General features: G+C 42.2%; 1 protein-coding gene across 1 annotated transcript in view; it reads left to right on the top strand.

Moving 5' to 3' along the window:
* Positions 1–12,446, top strand: part of ern2 (endoplasmic reticulum to nucleus signaling 2) — a 139,265-nt gene that overhangs the window by 116,288 nt on the left and 10,531 nt on the right. The gene's annotated exons all lie outside the window — the stretch shown is intronic.

Consider the following 12,446-nt stretch of genomic DNA (forward strand, 5'->3'; position numbering starts at 1 on the left):
TTCCTCTCTCTCTCTAGTGTGTTCTACCACTACTATAATACTTCTCCTCCTTCCTCTCTCTCTCTAGTGTGTTCTACCACTACTATAATACTTCTCCTCCTTCCTCTCTCTCTCTAGTGTGTTTCTACCACTACTATAATACTTCTCCTCCTTCCTCTCTCTCTCTCTAGTGTGTTCTACCACTACTATAATACTTCTCCTCCTTCCTCTCTCTCTCTCTAGTGTGTTCTACCACTACTATAATACTTCTCCTCCTTCCCCTCTCTCTCTAGTGTGTTCTACCACTACTATAATACTTCTCCTCCTTCCTCTCTCTCTCTCTAGTGTGTTCTACCACTACTATAATACTTCTCCTCCTTCCTCTCTCTCTCTCTAGTGTGTTCTACCACTACTATAATACTTCTCCTCCTTCCTCTCTCTCTCTCAGTGTGTTCTACCACTACTATAATACTTCTCCTCCTTCCTCTCTCTCTCTAGTGTGTTTCTACCACTACTATAATACTTCTCCTCCTTCCTCTCTCTCTCTAGTGTGTTCTACCACTACTATAATACTTCTCCTCCTTCCTCTCTCTCTCTAGTGTGTTCTACCACTACTATAATACTTCTCCTCCTTCTCTCTCTCTAGTGTGTTCTACCCTTCCTTCCTCTCTCTCTCTCTAGTGTGTTCTACCACTACTATATACTTCTCCTCCTTCCTCTCTCTCTCTAGTGTGTTCTACCACTGCTATAATGCTTCTCCTCCTTCTCTCTCTCTCTAGTGTGTTCTACCACTGCTATAATACTTCTCCTCCTTCCCTCTCTCTCTCTAGTGTGTTCTACCACTACTATAATGCTTCTCCTCCTTCACTCTCTCTCTCTAGTGTGTTCTACCACAGCTATAATGCTTCTCCTCCTTCCTCTCTCTCTCTCTAGTGTGTTCTACCACTACTATAATACTTCTCCTCCTTCCTCTCTCTCTCTAGTGTGTTCTACCACTACTATAATACTTCTCCTCCTTCCTCTCTCTCTCTAGTGTGTTCTACCACTACTATAATACTTCTCCTCCTTCCTCTCTCTCTCTAGTGTGTTCTACCACTACTATAATACTTCTCCTCCTTCCTCTCTCTCTCTAGTGTGTTCTACCACTACTATAATACTTCTCCCTCCTTCCTCTCTCTCTCTCTAGTGTGTTCTACCACTACTATAATACTTCTCCTCCTTCCTCTCTCTCTCTAGTGTGTTCTACCACTACTATAATGCTTCTCCTCCTTTCTCTCTCTCTCTAGTGTGTTCTACCACTACTATAATACTTCTCTCCTCCTCTCTCTCTCTAGTGTGTTCTACCACTACTATAATACTTCCTCCTCCTTCTCTCTCTCTAGTGTGTTCTACCACTACTATAATACTTCTCCTCCTTTCTCTCTCTCTCTAGTGTGTTTCTACCACTACTATAATACTTCTCCTCCTTCCTCTCTCTCTCTAGTGTGTTCTACCACTACTATAATACTTCTCCTCCTTCCTCTCTCTCTCTAGTGTGTTCTACCACTACTATAATACTTCTCCTCCTTCCTCTCTCTCTCTCTAGTGTGTTCTACCACTACTATAATACTTCTCCTCCTTCCTCTCTCTCTCTCTAGTGTGTTCTACCACTACTATAATACTTCTCCTCCTTCTCTCTCTCTCTCTAGTGTGTTCTACCACTACTATAATACTTCTCCTCCTTCCTCTCTCTCTCTGAGTGTGTTCTACCACTACTATAATACTTCTCCTCCTTCCTCTCTCTCTCTCTAGTGTGTTCTACCACTACTATAATACTTCTCCTCCTTCCTCTCTCTCTCTAGTGTGTTCTACCACTACTATAATACTTCTCCTCCTTCCTCTCTCTCTCTAGTGTGTTCTACCACTACTATAATACTTCTCCTCCTTCCTCTCTCTCTCTAGTGTGTTCTACCACTACTATAATACTTCTCCTCCTTCTTTTCTCTCTCTCTAGTGTGTTTCTACCACTACTATAATACTTCTCCTCCTTCCTCTCTCTCTCTCTAGTGTGTTCTACCACTACTATAATACTTCTCCTCCTTCCTCTCTCTCTCTAGTGTGTTTCTACCACTACTATAATACTTCTCCTCCTTCCTCTCTCTCTCTAGTGTGTTCTACCACTACTATAATACTTCTCCTCCTTCCTCTCTCTCTCTAGTGTGTTCTACCACTACTATAATACTTCTCCTCCTTCCTCTCTCTCTCTAGTGTGTTCTACCACTACTATAATACTTCTCCTCCTTCCTCTCTCTCTCTAGTGTGTTCTACCACTACTATAATACTTCTCCTCCTTCCTCTCTCTCTCTCTAGTGTGTTCTACCACTACTATAATACTTCTCCTCCTTCCTCTCTCTCTCTAGTGTGTTCTACCACTACTATAATACTTCTCCTCCTTCCTCTCTCTCTCTAGTGTGTTCTACCACTACTATAATACTTCTCCTCCTTCCTCTCTCTCTCTTAGTGTGTTCTACCACTACTATAATACTTCTCCTCCTTCCTCTCTCTCTCTCTAGTGTGTTCTACCACTACTATAATACTTCTCCTCCTTCCCTCTCTCTCTCTAGTGTGTTCTACCACTACTATAATACTTCTCCTCCTTCTCTCTCTCTCTCTAGTGTGTTCTACCACTACTATAATACTTCTCCTCCTTCCTCTCTCTCTCTAGTGTGTTCTACCACTACTATAATACTTCTCCTCCTTCCTCTCTCTCTCTAGTGTGTTCTACCACTACTATAATACTTCTCCTCCTTCCTCTCTCTCTCTAGTGTGTTCTACCACTACTATAATACTTCTCCTCCTTCCTCTCTCTCTCTAGTGTGTTCTACCACTACTATAATACTTCTCCTCCTTCCTCTCTCTCTCTAGTGTGTTCTACCACTACTATAATACTTCTCCTCCTTCCTCTCTCTCTCTCTAGTGTGTTCTACCACTACTATAATACTTCTCCTCCTTCCTCTCTCTCTCTAGTGTGTTCTACCACTACTATAATACTTCTCCTCCTTCCCTCTCTCTCTCTAGTGTGTTCTACCACTACTATAATACTTCTCCTCCTTCTCTCTCTCTCTAGTGTGTTCTACCACTACTATAATACTTCTCCTCCTTCCTCTCTCTCTCTAGTGTGTTCTACCACTACTATAATACTTCTCCTCCTTCCTCTCTCTCTCTAGTGTGTTCTACCACTACTATAATACTTCTCCTCCTTCCTCTCTCTCTCTCTAGTGTGTTCTACCACTACTATAATACTTCTCCTCCTTCCTCTCTCTCTCTAGTGTGTTCTACCACTACTATAATACTTCTCCTCCTTCCTCTCTCTCTCTCTAGTGTGTTCTACCACTACTATAATACTTCTCCTCCTTCTCTCTCTCTCTCTAGTGTGTTCTACCACTGCTATAATACTTCTCCTCCTTCCTCTCTCTCTCTCTCTAGTGTGTTCTACCACTACTATAATACTTCTCCTCCTTCCTCCTCTCTCTCTAGTGTGTTCTACCACTACTATAATACTTCTCCTCCTTCCTTCTCTCTCTCTAGTGTGTTCTACCACTACTATAATACTTCTCCTCCTTCCTTCTCTCTCTCTAGTGTGTTCTACCACTACTATAATACTTCTCCTCCTTCCTCTCTCTCTCTAGTGTGTTTCTACCACTACTATAATACTTCTCCTCCTTCCTCTCTCTCTCTAGTGTGTTCTACCACTACTATAATACTTCTCCTCCTTCCTCTCTCTCTCTAGTGTGTTCTACCACTACTATAATACTTCTCCTCCTTCCTCTCTCTCTCTCTAGTGTGTTCTACCACTACTATAATACTTCTCCTCCTTCCCCTCTCTCTCTCTAGTGTGTTCTACCACTACTATAATACTTCTCCTCCTTCCTCTCTCTCTCTAGTGTGTTCTACCACTACTATAATACTTCTCCTCCTTCCTCTCTCTCTCTCTAGTGTGTTCTACCACTACTATAATACTTCTCCTCCTTCCTCTCTCTCTCTAGTGTGTTCTACCACTACTATAATACTTCTCCTCCTTCCTCTCTCTCTCTAGTGTGTTCTACCACTACTATAATACTTCTCCTCCTTCCTCTCTCTCTCTCTAGTGTGTTCTACCACTACTATAATACTTCTCCTCCTTCCTCTCTCTCTCTAGTGTGTTCTACCACTACTATAATACTTCTCCTCCTTCCTCTCTCTCTCTCTAGTGTGTTCTACCACTACTATAATACTTCTCCTCCTTCTCTCTCTCTCTCTAGTGTGTTCTACCACTACTATAATACTTCTCCTCCTTCCTCTCTCTCTCTAGTGTGTTCTACCACTACTATAATACTTCTCCTCCTTCCTCTCTCTCTCTAGTGTGTTCTACCACTACTATAATACTTCTCCTCCTTCCTCTCTCTCTCTAGTGTGTTCTACCACTACTATAATACTTCTCCCCTTCCTCTCTCTCTCTAGTGTGTTCTACCACTACTATAATACTTCTCCTCCTTCCTCTCTCTCTCTAGTGTGTTCTACCACTACTATAATACTTCTCCTCCTTCCTCTCTCTCTCTAGTGTGTTCTACCACTACTATAATACTTCTCCTCCTTCCTCTCTCTCTCTAGTGTGTTCTACCACTACTATAATACTTCTCCTCCTTCCCTCTCTCTCTCTAGTGTGTTCTACCACTACTATAATACTTCTCCTCCTTCCTCTCTCTCTAGTGTGTTCTACCACTACTATAATACTTCTCCTCCTTCCTCTCTCTCTAGTGTGTTCTACCACTACTATAATACTTCTCCTCCTTCCTCTCTCTCTCTAGTGTGTTCTACCACTACTATAATACTTCTCCTCCTTCCTCTCTCTCTGAGTGTGTTCTACCACTACTATAATACTTCTCCTCCTTCCTCTCTCTCTCTAGTGTGTTCTACCACTACTATAATACTTCTCCTCCTTCCTCTCTCTCTCTCTAGTGTGTTCTACCACTACTATAATACTTCTCCTCCTTCCTCTCTCTCTCTAGTGTGTTCTACCACTACTATAATACTTCTCCTCCTTCCCTCTCTCTCTCTAGTGTGTTCTACCACTACTATAATACTTCTCCTCCTTCCTCTCTCTCTCTAGTGTGTTCTACCACTACTATAATACTTCTCCTCCTTCCTCTCTCTCTCTAGTGTGTTCTACCACTACTATAATACTTCTCCTCCTTCCTCTCTCTCTCTAGTGTGTTCTACCACTACTATAATACTTCTCCTCCTTCCTCTCTCTCTCTAGTGTGTTCTACCACTACTATAATACTTCTCCTCCTTCCTCTCTCTCTCTAGTGTGTTCTACCACTACTATAATACTTCTCCTCCTTCCTCTCTCTCTCTAGTGTGTTCTACCACTACTATAATACTTCTCCTCCTTCTCTCTCTCTCTAGTGTGTTCTACCACTACTATAATACTTCTCCTCCTTCCTCTCTCTCTCTAGTGTGTTTCTACCACTACTATAATACTTCTCCTCCTTCCTCTCTCTCTCTCTAGTGTGTTCTACCACTACTATAATACTTCTCCTCCTTCCTCTCTCTCTCTCTAGTGTGTTCTACCACTACTATAATACTTCTCCTCCTTCTCTCTCTCTCTCTAGTGTGTTCTACCACTACTATAATACTTTCTCCTTTCTCTCTCTCTCTAGTGTGTTCTACCACTACTATAATACTTCTCCTCCTTCCTCTCTCTCTCTCTAGTGTGTTCTACCACTACTATAATACTTCTCCTCCTTCCTCTCTCTCTCTCTAGTGTGTTCTACCACTACTATAATACTTCTCCTCCTTCCTCTCTCTCTCTCTAGTGTGTTCTACCACTACTATAATACTTCTCCTCCTTCCTCTCTCTCTCTAGTGTGTTCTACCACTACTATAATACTTCTCCTCCTTCCTCTCTCTCTCTCTAGTGTGTTCTACCACTACTATAATACTTCTCCTCCTTCCTCTCTCTCTCTAGTGTGTTCTACCACTACTATAATACTTCTCCTCCTTCCTCTCTCTCTCTCTAGTGTGTTCTACCACTACTATAATACTTATCCTCCTCCTCCCCTCTCTCTCTAGTGTGTTCTACCACTACTATAATACTTTCCTCCTTCCTCTCTCTCTCTAGTGTGTTCTACCACTACTATAATACTTCTCCTCCTTCCTCTCTCTCTCTCTAGTGTGTTCTACCACTACTATAATACTTCTCCTCCTTCCTCTCTCTCTCTCTAGTGTGTTTCTACCACTACTATAATACTTCTCCTCCTTCTTCCTCTCTCTCTCTCTAGTGTGTTCTACCACTACTATAATACTTCTCCTCCTTCCTCTCTCTCTCTAGTGTGTTCTACCACTACTATAATACTTCTCCTCCTTCCTCTCTCTCTCTAGTGTGTTCTACCACTACTATAATACTTCTCCTCCTTCCTCTCTCTCTCTAGTGTGTTCTACCACTACTATAATACTTCTCCTCCTTCCCTCTCTCTCTCTAGTGTGTTCTACCACTACTATAATACTTCTCCTCCTTCCTCTCTCTCTAGTGTGTTCTACCACTACTATAATACTTCTCCTCCTTCCTCTCTCTCTCTAGTGTGTTTCTACCACTACTATAATACTTCTCCTCCTTCCCCTCTCTCTCTCTAGTGTGTTCTACCACTACTATAATACTTCTCCTCCTTCCTCTCTCTCTCTCTAGTGTGTTCTACCACTACTATAATACTTCTCCTCCTTCCTCTCTCTCTCTCTAGTGTGTTCTACCACTACTATAATACTTCTCCTCCTTCCTCTCTCTCTCTCTAGTGTGTTCTACCACTACTATAATACTTCTCCTCCTTCCTCTCTCTCTCTAGTGTGTTCTACCACTACTATAATACTTCTCCTCCTTCCTCTCTCTCTCTAGTGTGTTCTACCACTACTATAATACTTCTCCTCCTTCCTCTCTCTCTCTAGTGTGTTCTACCACTACTATAATACTTCTCCTCCTTTCTCTCTCTCTCTAGTGTGTTCTACCACTACTATAATACTTCTCCTCCTTCCTCTCTCTCTCTCTAGTGTGTTCTACCACTACTATAATACTTCTCCTCCTTCCTCTCTCTCTCTAGTGTGTTCTACCACTACTATAATACTTCTCCTCCTTCCTCTCTCTCTCTCTCTAGTGTGTTCTACCACTACTATAATACTTCTCCTCCTTCCTCTCTCTCTCTAGTGTGTTTCTACCACTACTATAATACTTCTCCTCCTTCCCTCTCTCTCTCTAGTGTGTTCTACCACTACTATAATACTTCTCCTCCTTCCTCTCTCTCTCTCTAGTGTGTTCTACCACTACTATAATACTTCTCCTCCTTCCCTTCCTCTCTCTCTAGTGTGTTCTACCACTACTATAATACTTCTCCTCCTTCCTCTCTCTCTCTCTAGTGTGTTCTACCACTACTATAATACTTCTCCTCCTTCCTCTCTCTCTAGTGTGTTCTACCACTACTATAATACTTCTCCTCCTTCCTCTCTCTCTCTCTAGTGTGTTCTACCACTACTATAATACTTCTCCTCCTTCCTCTCTCTCTCTCTAGTGTGTTCTACCACTACTATAATACTTCTCCTCCTTCCTCTCTCTCTCTCTAGTGTGTTCTACCACTACTATAATACTTCTCCTCCTTCCTCTCTCTCTCTAGTGTGTTCCTACCACTACTATAATACTTCTCCTCCTTCCTCTCTCTCTCTAGTGTGTTCTACCACTACTATAATACTTCTCCTCCTTCCTCTCTCTCTCTAGTGTGTTTCTACCACTACTATAATACTTCTCCTCCTTCCTCTCTCTCTCTCTAGTGTGTTTCTACCACTACTATAATACTTCTCCTCCTTTCCTCTCTCTCTAGTGTGTTCTACCACTACTATAATACTTCTCCTCCTTTCTCTCTCTCTCTAGTGTGTTCTACCACTACTATAATACTTCTCCTCCTTCCTCTCTCTCTCTCTAGTGTGTTCTACCACTACTATAATACTTCTCCTCCTTCCTCTCTCTCTCTCTAGTGTGTTCTACCACTACTATAATACTTCTCCTCCTTCCTCTCTCTCTCTAGTGTGTTCTACCACTACTATAATACTTCTCCTCCTTCCTCTCTCTCTCTAGTGTGTTCTACCACTACTATAATACTTCTCCTCCTTCCTCTCTCTCTCTAGTGTGTTCTACCACTACTATAATACTTCTCCTCCTTCCTCTCTCTCTCTAGTGTGTTCTACCACTACTATAATACTTCTCCTCCTTCCTCTCTCTCTCTCTAGTGTGTTCTACCACTACTATAATACTTCTCCTCCTTCCTCTCTCTCTCTAGTGTGTTCTACCACTACTATAATACTTCTCCTCCTTCCTCTCTCTCTCTAGTGTGTTCTACCACTACTATAATACTTCTCCTCCTTCCTCTCTCTCTAGTGTGTTCTACCACTACTATAATACTTCTCCTCCTTCCTCTCTCTCTCTAGTGTGTTCTACCACTACTATAATACTTCTCCTCCTTCCTCTCTCTCTCTCTAGTGTGTTCTACCACTACTATAATACTTCTCCTCCTTCCTCTCTCTCTCTAGTGTGTTCTACCACTACTATAATACTTCTCCTCCTTCCTCTCTCTCTCTAGTGTGTTCTACCACTACTATAATACTTCTCCTCCTTCCTCTCTCTCTCTCTAGTGTGTTCTACCACTACTATAATACTTCTCCTCCTTCCTCTCTCTCTCTAGTGTGTTCTACCACTACTATAATACTTCTCCTCCTTCCTTCTCTCTCTCTCTAGTGTGTTCTACCACTACTATAATACTTCTCCTCCTTCCTTCTCTCTCTCTCTAGTGTGTTCTACCACTACTATAATACTTCTCCTCTTCACTCTCTCTCTCTAGTGTGTTCTACCACTACTATAATGCTTCTCCTCCTTCCTCTCTCTCTCTAGTGTGTTCTACCACTACTATAATGCTTCTCCTCCTTCCTCTCTCTCTCTAGTGTGTTCTACCACTACTATAATACTTCTCCTCCTTCCTCTCTCTCTCTCTAGTGTGTTCTACCACTACTATAATACTTCTCCTCCTTCCTCTCTCTCTCTCTAGTGTGTTCTACCACTACTATAATACTTCTCCTCCTTCCCTCTCTCTCTCTAGTGTGTTCTACCACTACTATAATACTTCTCCTCCTTCCTCTCTCTCTCTCTAGTGTGTTCTACCACTACTATAATACTTCTCCTCTCCTCTCTCTCTCTAGTGTGTTCTACCACTACTATAATACTTCTCCTCCTTCCTCTCTCTCTCTAGTGTGTTTCTACCACTACTATAATACTTCTCCTCCTTCCTCTCTCTCTCTAGTGTGTTCTACCACTACTATAATACTTCTCCTCCTTCCTCTCTCTCTCTCTAGTGTGTTCTACCACTACTATAATACTTCTCCTCCTTCCTCTCTCTCTCTAGTGTGTTCTACCACTACTATAATACTTCTCCTCCTTCCTCTCTCTCTCTCTAGTGTGTTCTACCACTACTATAATACTTCTCCTCCTTCCTCTCTCTCTCTAGTGTGTTCTACCACTACTATAATACTTCTCCCTCCTTCCTCTCTCTCTCTAGTGTGTTCTACCACTACTATAATACTTCTCCTCCTTCCTCTCTCTCTCTAGTGTGTTCTACCACTACTATAATACTTCTCCTCCTTCTCTCTCTCTCTAGTGTGTTCTACCACTACTATAATACTTCTCCTCCTTCCTCTCTCTCTCTAGTGTGTTCTACCACTACTATAATACTTCTCCTCCTTCCTCTCTCTCTCTAGTGTGTTCTACCACTACTATAATACTTCTCCTCCTTCCCTCTCTCTCTCTAGTGTGTTCTACCACTACTATAATACTTCTCCTCCTTCCTCTCTCTCTCTCTAGTGTGTTCTACCACTACTATAATACTTCTCCTCCTTCCCTCTCTCTCTCTAGTGTGTTCTACCACTACTATAATACTTCTCCTCCTTCTCTCTCTCTCTCTAGTGTGTTCTACCACTACTATAATACTTCTCCTCCTTCCTCTCTCTCTCTAGTGTGTTCTACCACTACTATAATACTTCTCCTCCTTCCTCTCTCTCTCTCTAGTGTGTTCTACCACTACTATAATACTTCTCCTCCTTCTCTCTCTCTCTCTAGTGTGTTCTACCACTACTATAATACTTCTCCTCCTTCCTCTCTCTCTCTCTAGTGTGTTCTACCACTACTATAATACTTCTCCTCCTTCCTCTCTCTCTCTCTAGTGTGTTCTACCACTACTATAATACTTCTCCTCCTTCCTCTCTCTCTCTAGTGTGTTCTACCACTACTATAATACTTCTCCTCCTTCCTCTCTCTCTCTCTAGTGTGTTCTACCACTACTATAATACTTCTCCTCCTTCCTCTCTCTCTCTAGTGTGTTCTACCACTACTATAATACTTCTCCTCCTTCCTCTCTCTCTCTCTAGTGTGTTCTACCACTACTATAATACTTCTCCTCCTTCCTCTCTCTCTCTAGTGTGTTCTACCACTACTATAATACTTCTCCTCCTTCCTCTCTCTCTCTAGTGTGTTCTACCACTACTATAATACTTCTCCTCCTTCCTCTCTCTCTCTAGTGTGTTCTACCACTACTATAATACTTCTCCTCCTTCCTCTCTCTCTCTAGTGTGTTCTACCACTACTATAATACTTCTCCTCCTTCCTCTCTCTCTCTCTAGTGTGTTCTACCACTACTATAATACTTCTCCTCCTTCCTCTCTCTCTCTAGTGTGTTCTACCACTACTATAATACTTCTCCTCCTTCCTCTCTCTCTCTAGTGTGTTCTACCACTACTATAATACTTCTCCTCCATCTCTCTCTCTCTCTCTAGTGTGTTCTACCACTACTATAATACTTCTCCTCCTTCCTCTCTCTCTCTAGTGTGTTCTACCACTACTATAATACTTCTCCTCCTTCCTCCTCTCTCTCTCTAGTGTGTTCTACCACTACTATAATACTTCTCCTCCTTCCTCTCTCTCTCTCTAGTGTGTTCTACCACTACTATAATACTTCTCCTCCTTCCTCTCTCTCTCTCTAGTGTGTTCTACCACTACTATAATACTTCTCCTCCTTCCTCTCTCTCTCTAGTGTGTTCTACCACTACTATAATACTTCTCCTCCTTCCTCTCTCTCTCTAGTGTGTTCTACCACTACTATAATACTTCTCCTCCTTCCTCTCTCTCTCTAGTGTGTTCTACCACTACTATAATACTTCTCCTCCTTCCTCTCTCTCTCTAGTGTGTTCTACCACTACTATAATACTTCTCCTCCTTCCTCTCTCTCTAGTGTGTTCTACCACTACTATAATACTTCTCCTCCTTCCTCTCTCTCTCTAGTGTGTTCTACCACTACTATAATACTTCTCCTCCTTCCTCTCTCTCTCTAGTGTGTTCTACCACTACTATAATACTTCTCCTCCTTCCTCTCTCTCTCTAGTGTGTTCTACCACTACTATAATACTTCTCCTCCTTCCTCTCTCTCTCTAGTGTGTTCTACCACTACTATAATACTTCTCCTCCTTCCTCTCTCTCTCTAGTGTGTTCTACCACTACTATAATACTTCTCCTCCTTCCTCTCTCTCTCTAGTGTGTTCTACCACTACTATAATACTTCTCCTCCTTCCTCTCTCTCTCTAGTGTGTTCTACCACTACTATAATACTTCTCCTCCTTCCCTCTCTCTCTAGTGTGTTCTACCACTACTATAATACTTCTCCTCCTTCCCTCTCTCTCTCTAGTGTGTTCTACCACTACTATAATACTTCTCCTCCTTCCTCTCTCTCTCTAGTGTGTTCTACCACTACTATAATACTTCTCCTCCTTCCTCTCTCTCTCTAGTGTGTTCTACCACTACTATAATACTTCTCCTCCTTCCTCTCTCTCTCTAGTGTGTTCTACCACTACTATAATACTTCTCCTCCTTCCTCTCTCTCTCTCTAGTGTGTTCTACCCACTACTATAATACTTCTCCTCCTTCCCCTCTCTCTCTAGTGTGTTCTACCACTACTATAATACTTCTCCTCCTTCCTCTCTCTCTCTCTAGTGTGTTCTACCACTACTATAATACTTCTCCTCCTTCCTCTCTCTCTCTAGTGTGTTCTACCACTACTATAATACTTCTCCTCCTTCCTCTCTCTCTCTAGTGTGTTCTACCACTACTATAATACTTCTCCTCCTTCTCTCTCTCTAGTGTGTTCTACCACTACTATAATACTTCTCCTCCTTCCTCTCTCTCTCTCTAGTGTGTTCTACCACTACTATAATACTTCTCCTCCTTCCTCTCTCTCTCTAGTGTGTTCTACCACTACTATAATACTTATCCTCCTTCCTCTCTCTCTCTAGTGTGTTCTACCACTACTATAATACTTCTCCTCCTCCTCCTCCTCGTCCTCCTCCATCTCCTCCTCCTCCTCCTCCTCCTC

Source organism: Coregonus clupeaformis, unplaced genomic scaffold (assembly GCF_020615455.1).
Source record: "Coregonus clupeaformis isolate EN_2021a unplaced genomic scaffold, ASM2061545v1 scaf1016, whole genome shotgun sequence".
In the NCBI taxonomy this organism is placed as follows: domain Eukaryota; kingdom Metazoa; phylum Chordata; class Actinopteri; order Salmoniformes; family Salmonidae; genus Coregonus; species Coregonus clupeaformis.